Source organism: Chelonoidis abingdonii, chromosome 1 (assembly GCF_003597395.2).
Source record: "Chelonoidis abingdonii isolate Lonesome George chromosome 1, CheloAbing_2.0, whole genome shotgun sequence".
Classification (NCBI taxonomy): domain Eukaryota; kingdom Metazoa; phylum Chordata; order Testudines; family Testudinidae; genus Chelonoidis; species Chelonoidis abingdonii.
This window is the reverse complement of record NC_133769.1, coordinates 214,366,871-214,378,942: the sequence shown is the minus strand read 5'-3', so window position 1 is coordinate 214,378,942 and position 12,072 is coordinate 214,366,871. Positions and strand designations below refer to the sequence as shown.

The window sequence follows — 12,072 nt, the reverse complement described above, 5'->3', positions numbered from 1 at the left end:
GTTTCAAGTACTAGATTTGGTTGAGTTCCATCTCCCTGCCAACTTCTGTGGTTTTAGACTATTTCCTATTTTTAAAATGTTTTGTCTCCTCTTTCTGTATAAAAAGTCCACCCAAATGGAAAGATGTGACAATATTGAATTTACTATATTCTAAGTGCTGTCAATTAAATAACTTGAGGAAAAAATAGACAAAATAATGTTATAGTAACCTTAAGTGTTACAAGAAAAAATGGGGGGGGGGAGAGAAAGGAAAAGAGAGAGATGTGAGTTTTACATTGCTGACACCCTTTAACTCCTCTTTAACTAATTATAGTGTCTTACTCCAGTGGTGGCTGCATGCAATGAAGGGTGAAGTAATTGCTCTGTGCATACAGTATTAACTTGTATGTCAGTCTAAAAGCCTTATTCTACTGTCTATGCAAAACTCCAGTCTGACTCAATTGAAGCATTAGGTCCTAAGTGAGTACCATGCTTTGGGACGAAGGGTGCTGTATGCATGCAAAACTCTTATGAAGAACGAGTGCTGTACCATGTCTGCACGCACTGTGCCAGGCAGCCCCAGGAAACTGTTTCGCACTAAACTTTTCCCAGCCTTTTTGTAGAATCCGAGCCAGGGCGAGGTGCAGTGACTCTTCGGGCTGTTACGTGTCACGACTACTGCTTGTGACCTAAGCTACGGGCAGCCCGGTGCGGGGCGAACTGCGGCCAAAATGCTTCGAGTCGGCCATCAGCGCTGCTGCGCGCCGAGGCGTTTCTCCTCCTCCCCCCCGGGCCCCACCCTCCTGGGCCGGTGCGCGGGGCCCGAAAGCGGCTCGGGGCGCCCCTCAGCGTGAGGCGGGGCTCCTAGCCCCGCGGGGGAGGGGGACGTCAGCGGCTGCGCCAGGCCGCAGCGCGCCTGTTCCCGTTCCACCTCCCCCACCCCCGAGCAGGAAGCGTTGACGTCATTATCCGGGCTCTCCGCGGCGGCGCTGTTCGCACAGCGGGTCACAATGGAACCCAAACGAGCCTAACTGACATGAAACGGCCGCACGGCCGCCCACCCCACTGAGCGCGGCCGGGCCGCCCCGCTCCGCGCCCCCTCCCCTTCGCTCCCGCCCGCAGAGCCGCCGCGCGCGCGCCCCGAGGGCGGTGACCGCCCCCAGGCCTGCCTCCCGTCAAGGCCTGAGTGACACGCGGCGGGGCGGGGGGGGCACGCTGTTTGGGTGGCGGGGCGGCCGTCGCGCTGAGTCGGCGTCTGCGCCGCTGGCCCAGCGCTGCCGGAGCCGCCATATTGCCCAGGACGTAGCGAGACGCCAGCGCCGGGAGTGAGAAACCGGCCGCGCCGCCGTGTCTGTTTTCTTCCGCCCCGTGGACGCAGCGAGCGGCCAGTGCCCGGCTCCTCCCTCTGCCGATCCCAGGCCCCGGTGAGAGGCGCGGGGAGTTTGTGCGCCCCTCGCCCGGGTGTGTGTCTGAGCCCCGGACGGGGCGGAGCGTACAGGCCCCGGCCAAGCCCCGGGCTGCCGGGCAGGAGCTGGTGACGCAGGAGAGTCGCCCCGGCGCCGCTGCCGGAGGGAGCCAAGTGGCCAGGCCGGGATCCGAGCGCGGACAACTCCGCACAGCGCCGCGGGGCCCGGGAACGGGCAGCCCCTCCGCCTGCCGGCCTTACGCCGAGTATGACTCGTTGCCCCACTGGCTGCCTGGGATGAGAGAGCCCCTGGCGGCGCATCGTCTGCAGCAGCACCCAGGTGGGGAGCGGGCCGCGGTAGCAGCGGGAGAAGAGGACACCGTGCGGGGGTAAGCATAGGCCGGGGCAGAGTGGCGGGGAGCGGTTCGTGTTGCACCCGGTGGCCGCGCTAAGCGCAGGGAGGCGCAGGCTGAGTGGCCCGTGGCCCTGGAGAACGGGGCTCCCTGGGCGGAGTGAGGAGCCGGAGGCCGCTGTGTTATGGCTGCGGGGGGAGGGGAGGTGGCGGCGCCGCCGCCCCCGCAGCGTGTCCGTACATCGCCGTGTTTTGGAGCGTGAAGGAAAATGGCTGACGGCGTCTCATCCTTTCCCCGTCCTGTGCGGGGCTGCGAGGCAGGCTGGAGGGAGCGTACCCGCCTTGGGCCCTCGGGGAGCGTGTCCGTCAGGCGGCTCCTCCCTGGACTGCTGGGGTGAGAGGAGCCCCACGCAGAGCTGCACCCGGTTTTATCTCTTCTGAGTCTCGTTTCATTTCACACCAAGCGCCATTACTGAAGTGGAGTGATTGGAGCCGTGTAGGCCACGGCTACGCCTGGAAATAAGGCCCTGCTCAGACTCTTCCCCCAAATCGGAGTGAAATCCAGCAGCACCAGCTCACTCCCACCCGCTGTAAGCGTTATTAACATGGGTGCAAGTGAAGTGTGTAGCTCCCATTCCTAATAAAACTCTTTCTATGTGGAAAATGGCCTTCCCCCTTTATACCCGTTTCTCTTTAGTTCACCCTGTTGGTTCTCCAAAATGACAACTTAAGACTTTCCAGTTGTTTCTTTTAAGCAGTGTTAAAACGTTACTTTGAGATTAATATCTGAGGCTGTGCAATGGGGACATAATTTATAACATGTAAGCCATCATTTCAGGTAATTGAGATGAGCACAGGACCCCCACCCGCGCACACTGGAATTATCTAACTACTATTCTACCTCATTTTGGCACCATTGTGTGCTTACAGTGAAGATGTATATGAAAAATCCATATGACCAGTCTTTTGTTATTGCTAGATAAACTTGTTTCTATATAAATGTCCTAGGTTGTAAGGTGCCATATTTAATTTGATTATTTTGTCCAGGAATCAAGTTGTATATTGACCATGTAGCAAAAATTAATTTATCAATATAAAAATGTGTAATTCTAATTAGAATTTTGAAAGGACTAAAATCTTTATACAAATCAGGTGTGTATTATGGTTCTCTCAGGCATGTTGATTTTGTCTGCAAATTGTTTTAAAACTTTGATCCTGATATTGGGTTCAGTGTGGGTGGACCTTTGCATCAGAGTAAAGCCCCCTGAGGTCATTTTGGGTATGTGCAAGAATCTGCCCATATGGACCTAACTGGAAGATTGAGGCCTAAATTTTTAAACCTGGCTAATTTTTATATATATGTAGTGCTAAATATGCTAGTAACACTTGCTCTGGCAAACTGACTTGCAGGTTTGTTTGTCTCTGGGCTGTTTCTTATCCGTTTGCTAGCTAACTACAGTTGTCCTATTGGCATCCCGGGGTTCGCCCGCCCACTTCTAAATGACCTACCCCCCAGCCTAAGGGGAGGATCCACAGGTCTAGAACACCAAGTAATTCCGGGGGACAACTAATGAAAAAAAGCAGGAGCGGGAGTGAGGTCACAGGGCTAACCGAAGGGAACCCGATGGGGACACCGAGCAGAGAACCCCAGACAACGCCCACTGCTCCTCGAAGGCGTCAAGGGAGTAGCTAACTACAGTTGTGCTGGGCTATGGGACTGGCTGTAAGTTTTGAGAGGATTGGGTCTTTGCTGATTAGGTAGCTGTAGTGGCAATTCTACCTTGAGAGGTTATGGGTAACAGATTAGCAGTTATCTACAAATTTCAAACTGCTAGCTACGTCCTGGATCTTTTGGGGGCTGCTTATGATAAAATGGTAAGGCTTCCTTCTTTAGTATTCCTTGTTGAGGAACTTGTAGGATGAAGCCATCTATTTCAGCAGAATCTTAATCCTACTGTATATTGATTTTGAGGTTTTTATTAAACATATGATTATTTTCAAGGCAGCAGCACCATTTGTTTTCTCAAACCAGAAGAACACAGCAGTTTTCTTAGTCATATTTCCCAAATATTAAAATTATTTCCCTCAGTTGCAGTATTTAGAGCAGGAGAGTAAAGTCCAGCTGCGCTGAATGTCATAGATACTTAAAGATAGCTCTGAATAAAGACATAATCAGTATAATCTAGAATAAACTGCAGTGGAAGAACCTTGAACATCTAGCTATGTGAAAAAAGGCTCTAGGTTAAAAATAAACCCATACATTTGCATCACTTTTTCTCCTACTTTTTCAGTTTTACCTTATGCCCTTTCTATCATCTTGCCTCTTCATATAGTCTTTTTAAAACGTTTCCTTTGAGCAACCTGTCATCTTACTGTTTCCAGGTTGCTGCTTCATGTCTTCATGAATTTACTCTTCTGGTGATACTACTTCCTATTGAACAGACAGGAAGGGCTGCTTCTGTACGTACCAATCAATAAGGGCAGTGGGAGCAGACCTTGTGTGGCTTTTGCATCTTTAGACACCACTCCCTTTAGAAGTGTTTTGTTTCCTATATTCATGCATTCATGTTTGAGGGTACCCCACAGTGTAAAGCAACCCCCGTTTCTATTAGCATCATAGAATATTAGGGTTGGAATAGAGACATCAGGATGTCATCTAGTCCAATCCCCTGCTCAAAGCAGGGCCAACACCAACTAAATCATCCCAGTCAGGGCTTCATCAAGTCCTTATGTATCCAGTCTTGTCAGTTATGTATTGTATTGAAAATGCTGGAATTGTTTCAAAGAAAATGAGAAAAGATAAGTAAATAGCCGCTTGAGGAACTAGAAATGCCTACAGTAAAGAAACCACAGTAGTATTCTCTTGCAGGGGTTCTCAAGTCTAACTATGCTGTTCATTCAGGGCTTATCAAAATGTCAGATATCCTGAGTAAAACTGAATAAGAATTTTGTTGAGTGTGTATCTAAAAGTTATTTTTAATCACATCTACTTTATTATTGAGGATTTTTCTTTAAGAGTCATAGGAACCTTTTTATTTTTTCCCAATATACTCAACTATATTTAAAGTATTAGAATTTAACAATTACATGGATTTCAGGCAGGATAGCTATTTTTTCTGAAAAAGCGTTTGTTAGCTGATAAATAGAATTAAAAATTGCAGCATCATTTTGAAAACATTTTTACTGATAAATATAAATCTAACTTAAAATTAAATTACTTCCTTCAGTTTATGATACTTTTAAGGATGAAACAGTGCTTTTGTCCTTACTTGCATTCTAAGGAGCACTGAAATTGTTATACTGAATCAGACCAGTGGTCTATCTAATCCAGTATCCTGTCACCGACAGGAGTCAGAACCAGTGGTCTCTGATGAAGGTGTTAGAAACCCTAATGAGGAATAATTTGCACAAGGGGAAAGTTTTCTCCTAATACCTAGTAGTTAGAGGTTATAAACATGAGGGTTTATATCTCTTCCAAAGCTCTTTTTAGTGTTTACTCTTATAATTTGGGATGCTACTGTTAATATCCACGTGCTTAAGTGAGAATTCTTTCCGCTGTTCAAGAATCACTATTTTTCTAGGAAAATCATGCTTTGGAAATATTGACTCTTCTTAACCATTAACTTGATTATTGGGTGAATCCTTAAAAATGTAGTACATAATAGTTGTATTGCTCTTTTCATATTTGTTTTAAATTTAGGGGCTAAAGTTGTAGTTCAGGAGTAGTATGTGAACTAAATTTGAGTGGTTGGACATTCTTTTAGTATCATAGAAGATGGTATATCTTTTGCAAAAAATAATCTTATGTACCTATGGTACTGGGTTGTAGTCTTTCTCCTTTGTATTTTACAGTGTGTCATCTAACATTATAATATAATACATGCAGACTTACTGAGGAAGAAGTAAGGGTTGCTACACACAATGTACTTTACACTGATCCAGACACAAGAAAAAGTTAAGCTATCTGAAGCTGTGGTTCTCAAACTTTTGTATTGGTGGCCCCTTTCGCATAGCCTCTGAGTGTGACCCCCTTATAAACTAGAAACGCTTATTAATATATTTAACATCATTATAAATACTGGAGGCCAAGCGGGGCTTGGGGTGGAGGCTGACAGTGTGATAAGAGGGAAGGTCCTCTCATGGATTGGTAACTGGTTAAAAGGAAACCAAGGGGAGGAATAAATGTTCAGTTTTCAGAATGGAGAGAGAGAAATAGTGGGGTCCCCCAGGCACCCAGGGGTCTGTATTGGGACCAGTCCTATTCAACGTATTCATAAATGATCTGGAGAAAGGGGTAGACAGTGAGGTGGCAAAATTTGCAGATGGTACAAAACTACTCAAGATAGTTAAATCCCAGGCAAATAGCCACAAAAGGATCTCTCAAAACTGAGCGACTGGGCAACAAAATGGAAGATGAAATTCAGTGTTGATCAATGCAAAGTAATGCATATTGGACAGCATAATCCCAACTATACATATAAAATGATTGGATCTAAATTAGCTGTTACCACTTGAGATCTTGGAGTGATTGTGGATAGTTCTCTGAAAACATCCACTCAGTGTGCAGTGATGGTCAAAAAAGAGAACAGAATGTTGGGCATCATTAAGAAAGGGATAGATAATAAGAGAGAAAATATCATATTGCCTCTGTATAAATCCATGGTACGCCCACATCTTGAATGCTGCGTGCAGATGTGGTCGCCCCATCTCAAAGAAGATATGTTGGAATTGGAAAAGGTTCAGAAAAGGGCAACAAAAATGATTAGTGGTATGGAATGGCTGCCATATGAAGAGAGATTAATAAGACTGGGACTTCTCAGCTTGGAAAAGAGATGACTAAGGGGGAATATGATAGAGGTCTATAAAATCATGACTGGTGTGAAGAAAGTAAATAAGGATATGTTATTTACTCCTCATAACACACGAACTAGGTCACCAAATGAAATTAATAGGCAGCAGGTTTAAAACAAACAAAAGGAAATATTTATTCACACAATACACAGTCAACCTGTGGAACTCTTTGCCAGAGGATGTTGTGAAGACCAAAACTATAACAGGGTTCAAAAAAGAGCTAGATACATTCATGGAGGATAGGTCCATCAATGGCTATTCGCCAGGATGGGCAGGGATGGGTATTCCTAGTCCATTTGCCCAAAGCTGGGAATGGGCGACAGGGAATGGATCACTTGATGGCCCCTGGGTAAAAACCTCATGATCCCTTGAGGAGTCCCAACCCCCAGTTTGAGAATCCCTGATCTAAAGGTATGTCTACTCTGTATCTGGGAGCAAGCCTACCAGCCTGGGTACAGAGACCCGTGTTAATGGATCTTGCACTAGTGCTCTAAAAATAGCTGTGTAGATGGTGCTTTGACATTGCAGGTTGGCCTGGTATTTGGGCTCTAAACCCCATTTGGCCCCTAAGTCTTCAGAGCCTGAGCTTCAGCCAGAGGCACAACGTCTACATAGCTATTTTTAGTGTCCGGTTGCGAGCCCCACTAATGCAAGTCTATGGGCCAAGCCGGGAGGTTTCCTCTCCTATGTAGTGTAGACATACCCTAACAGTACATACTCTCTAATCCTCCACCTGCAAGCACAATACCTTACTGTTACCTCAGCTGCTATATATCACAGACCATACACCCCTTGTATGCAAAGAGAGTGTGGCTGCAAGGGTGATGGAATGCTGCCACCATTCCTAGGTGGCAGAACTAAGATTGTGGTGCATAGTCTGTGATATAAAGTATGTGCTTGTGTGTGATGATAACATTATGTGATTGGTATTAGATGAAAAGTTCAAAAGTTGAGTTCTTTTGGATTCTGGAATTGCTAAAAATTACCACCAGACTTCATATTTTAATCTTGTAATTTTTTTCTCCCATAGATATGGTGGCATTTAAAACTTTTTTAGCTTTGATATAATATTGTCATAATGGGTATAACAGCCTTTTTAAAAACAACTGTACTTTTTGACCGTGTTCCTGAACAGAGCCATGGTGATAGCTTTACTTGGGAATGCGATTAAAAAAGGGTTCCAACTATGGTTGAATACAGAATCATGTTTTAACTTGGGTGGGACAATTTTGTTTAACTAGGTCCTCCAATGCAGTTGTCGCTTAGTGTGGACGGGGTTTCTGAATTTGTCTTTTTATCTTAATTTTACTCTCTCAGAACTTTGCTTGTGGAATCCCTGGGAGACTATAGGGATTCCCCCACACCACATGCTTACATCATGCTTTTCCTGTAAATAGAATAAATCTGATTTAGTGGCCTGCTGGATGATTTGTCAAGTTGGACATCAGTAAAGGTATAAGACAGCTTGGGTATGCGCATCTAACGTGGGGTGGGAGGAATAAATTAAAAAGATGACAGCATTCCAAAGTGGAATTTCCTTTTTAAAAAAAGGAAATTAACGCACCAAATTCCTGTTAAATTTTTCATTGTGAACTTTACTAATATTTCTTCTTTGTTCAAAACAATTTTATTTTCATTGTACTTCAGAAAGTTCAGTTCTGAGCTGCTGGATAGGACTTGCTATCTTGTCTTCTAGTTATTGACACATGTTTGGGATGATAGTAGGAATTCAGACATTGATGGAATAAAACAAAGACCTTACATTTTCATACTTGCTTACTTTGGGGAAATTCCTTGATTGTATGGGCTTCTTTTTCACTAGGTTCTGGACTGTTTTTCTGGACTGGTACCTGAAGTGTAACAGACAACTGCATTTCTTGTAGACAAATGGTATCTTTTGCAACTAGCTGAATATAAACATTGATTGACCTGGAAAACTGTATTTACAAGTTGATCTAATATGACCTCCTTTGCAGCACAAGGCATATATAGTAAAACCTGTCTGAGAGAGACCAGCTGTTATGAGCAACTTCTTGCAGAAGCCATGGAATATGACCACTATCTGCTGTGCAAACCTTTGAAGAGAGACCACGTCTTACAAGTGACCACTTTTGCTAACTCAGATGAGTGGTCGCTCTGGGCAGGTTTTGCTGTACTTTGCGTTATAGATCCCCTAGGCACTGCAATCTTTCTGACACTTAAGCAGATGCTTAACTTTATGCACATAGCTTCAGTAGGGCTGGAATAGAGTAAAGTACGTGTATTTGCAGAATGGGAGCTTTAATATTCTAGGTCAGTGATTGTCGACCTTTTTGGGCTCAGGTCCCATTTGTAAATTCTTATGGTGACCCAGTAAATAGTCTGGAGGTGGAGGCCCTAGGGTAATTTCAGTCAGATCCTGCCCCTGGGGTGAGAAGGTGGTCTTGCCAGCACTCACCCCACAGTGGCGGCTCCTGCAGCCCCTGTGCTTTGAGGCTGGTTGGGCTGGACTTGGCTTGGCTCTCTACTCTGGGTGTTGCAACTTCTGGGGTTGCAGTGCCACTGAGGTTTGGCCCCGCCCACCTAACTGGATCGATTTTGTGTGAGTGGCATTGTGATCTGGCTCGTGGGCTTGCAGTGCCACTCAGTCAAATTTGGCCTACCTGGACTCCCATTGTCATGATGGCTGGACCAAACCTGAGTGATGGTGAGATAAGGAGCAGGGAGATGAGCCTGGCCAGCCCTGTGGGACAGGAGCCGCAGGAGCTGCCATGTGACCCTTTGAAATGTTCTGGATACCACATGGGTCTCGGTAACTGTAAAACAGCAAAAGGGGCTTGAGGGGGAAAGCTGAACCTCATTAAACTTGCAAATTCTTGAGGAATGTGTAGAATTATATTGAAAATATGCCTCTCTTATCAAAGACACAATTTTTGAAGTGGGTTTCCCTCAACACTGTGACACAGTGTAGACGTTCTAGAAATATGGATTTGATTCTAGGTTATTGATCCTTTGGTACTAGAAATTAAACCGCTTACAAGTCTGTGGAGGGGAAGCCTCTCTTAAAAATTTCTTTGTTGGTTTTCCATAATAGCGCTGTAAATTACACAATGAGAAATGTTACTATCAATATTGGCATCTCAGTATATGTTTTTATATACTAGTGGTTATTTTTTCTGGTTTCTGTTGTACCAATAAAATATTTAGCACATTTTTAACAAGTTTCATCAAACTAAGTCCATCCGTGATTTTTAACTTAATAAAAGAAAGAAAAAAAAGGGATTATTGGAAGATTTGATTTAGTCTACCCTTTTACAGGGTTTGGGGAGTGAAAACACATTAGCCTAAAAATTTGTTAAAGCATGGAATCCTAGATTTAGGCTATTGAAGTTTTATTTGTCATTTGCAAGAGTAAAGGAAGTGTTTAGTCATGAGAATTCAAGATTTGAACCTTCCTTTTTATCCAGTTCTGGTTGTGATAATATTCAGTTATTTAAAAACTGTAGCATAGTCCCAGAAAATATGTAAAATCTGGACCTTGGCTGGAAATAGGATAGCTTTGTCCAGAAAAGTCAGTGATTTGATTTGCTGTTTTAAGCTCAAATTCTGCACAGATCTCTATATTGGTGGACCCCTGTGGCACATGATTAACTTCAGTGGAACCTGAAACTTCAAAATGCTAGTTCTTGCATTTTGTCTTAATAAATTTAAAGAAAAATATATCTTTTCTGACAGTAATGCTTTAATCTTTTTTCTGAGCAGGGTAAAGTGTTACTGTCAGTTTTCGTTAATACCTCAGATGTCTCTTGTACTTTTTTCCATGGTCCCTGCAGAGGTGGATTTAAGATATATTAGGGTCCTGGACACAAAGAACATTTGGGCTTCCCTCATGGCCCCCCGCCACTCCTTCCGTTCCCCTCCCCTCAAATGCCCTGGAAGCTGGACCATAGTATGAGCTTCCTGGGGAACCCTGGACCCTCCACCTGCTCCTGGGTGCAGGGACAAGGTCTTAGGACCCAAGAACAGCCCCCTGGCCCCCTGCCCAATGTAGGTGCAAGGTCTGGGACTCCCCACACTGCCCGGGCTCCCTGAGCAGCTCTTACCACAGTCTAGGAAGTGGCTCTCAAACTATGGGACATGCTCCCATAGGAAGGCATGGAGGAACGTTTGGTGGGATGCAGCAGGGCCCAGCCCTACCCCCATCTCCACTCTGTCCCCACTCCAGCCCTGTCCCTAGGCCCAGCTCTGGCTCTGCTCCTGCCACTCACAGTCACCAACCACAGTTCCCGGCCCTGGCTCCTGGGGGTGAGGGGGGCAGACTGGAAAAGTTTGGGGACCTCTAGCCTAGGATGACCATACTTCTCATTTTGGTTCCAGATGTCCCAACTTTTGTTTGGCAAAACTGGACATTTGCTCTTGCCAACTGATCACCAGTGTAACTAAAGCAATTATTTCTCATACTAGCTACCTAAGCTGTCAAACTGCCAAGGCCACGTCCGCCCCCCCAAGTCTCACACCATGTCCATTTTTCTTTTTCTTTCCCTAAGTTATACTCTATTTCCACCACTATTTTTTTCTGCCTCTTTCTCTCTCTCCACTTCCCACATCTGGTCAGATCAGGGTTTAGCTGTGGTTTTCAAAATGGTGCGGAGCAAGGTTTGTCCTTGCCTGTTTGCACTAAATTAAGTTCAGCACCAGGTTCAGCTGCCCCTGTTACTGACATTTGTTGTCATCAGTGGGTAATTTTCTTGGTGTAGACAAGGCTTATGATGATGACTCCTTCTGTGACATCGGGTAAACCGTTAATTCCTTTGCCTTAGCTTTCCTGTCTGTAAAACTGGGAAAATAGGGCTTGGCATTTTGATCAGTGTGAAAGATGGGAAGAGAAGGGAACCGGGGGAGGGAAGTGCAAAACAAGACCTTTGTTGAGAAGTCTACAGTTGCTCAGATTACTTCTAAGATGCTTTGACCTTGCTCAGAGGCTCCATCTTTAATAGCCTCTTGCTGGTAGATGTCTGAATTTGAAGATCTTCTTCCTTGTATTTTGGAAGGGGGAATTTTTTTTCTTTTCGCCATCTTTGCCAGCACTCCAGCCCCTGTGTCTTCTGACTTTGAGTGGGAGTCTTTACTAGCGTCCTCCTCCCCAAGAGTCTTGGCTGGTATTGCTTGGTAGGAGGATGCAGAGTTGTCTCCTAGTAGATCCCAGGCTTGGCCTCCATTTTTTTTTCATTGTTGCCTCTTGGATAGTGCTAGCTTCTGTTGTTTCTTACAACTTCCCCCATAACAGCAAGTTTCATTTCTGCCTAGAGATAGCTGAAAAGCAGTAGTGAAAATGACCAAAAACTTGTTCATTTCACTGTGTTCCTCTTTGGCAATGCAGTGAGTAATAGCAGAGGCTATCTGAATACTCAGAAAGACTGCATTGTTTCATCCTCAGTTCACACTTGGAAGGTTTTTACATAACTGCATGGAATGGAGACTTAATTTTTAAAACTTGAAAGGTTAG

At 45.0% G+C, this 12,072-nt stretch overlaps 1 protein-coding gene across 4 annotated transcripts in view; it reads left to right on the top strand.

Annotated features, from left to right (window-relative positions):
- The first annotated feature begins 981 nt into the window (after positions 1-981).
- USP9X (ubiquitin specific peptidase 9 X-linked) overlaps positions 982-12,072 on the top strand; it is a 211,555-nt gene continuing 200,464 nt past the window's right edge. For 2 of the 4 annotated variants that reach the window (XM_032795782.2, XM_032795784.2), the window contains exon 1: positions 1,131-1,773. The gene's annotated coding sequence lies outside the window, so the exon portion shown is untranslated. Of the gene's footprint in view, positions 1,774-12,072 lie in introns of all 4 variants that reach the window. The other 2 variants (XM_032795781.2, XM_075059608.1) reach the window with 2 other exon arrangements.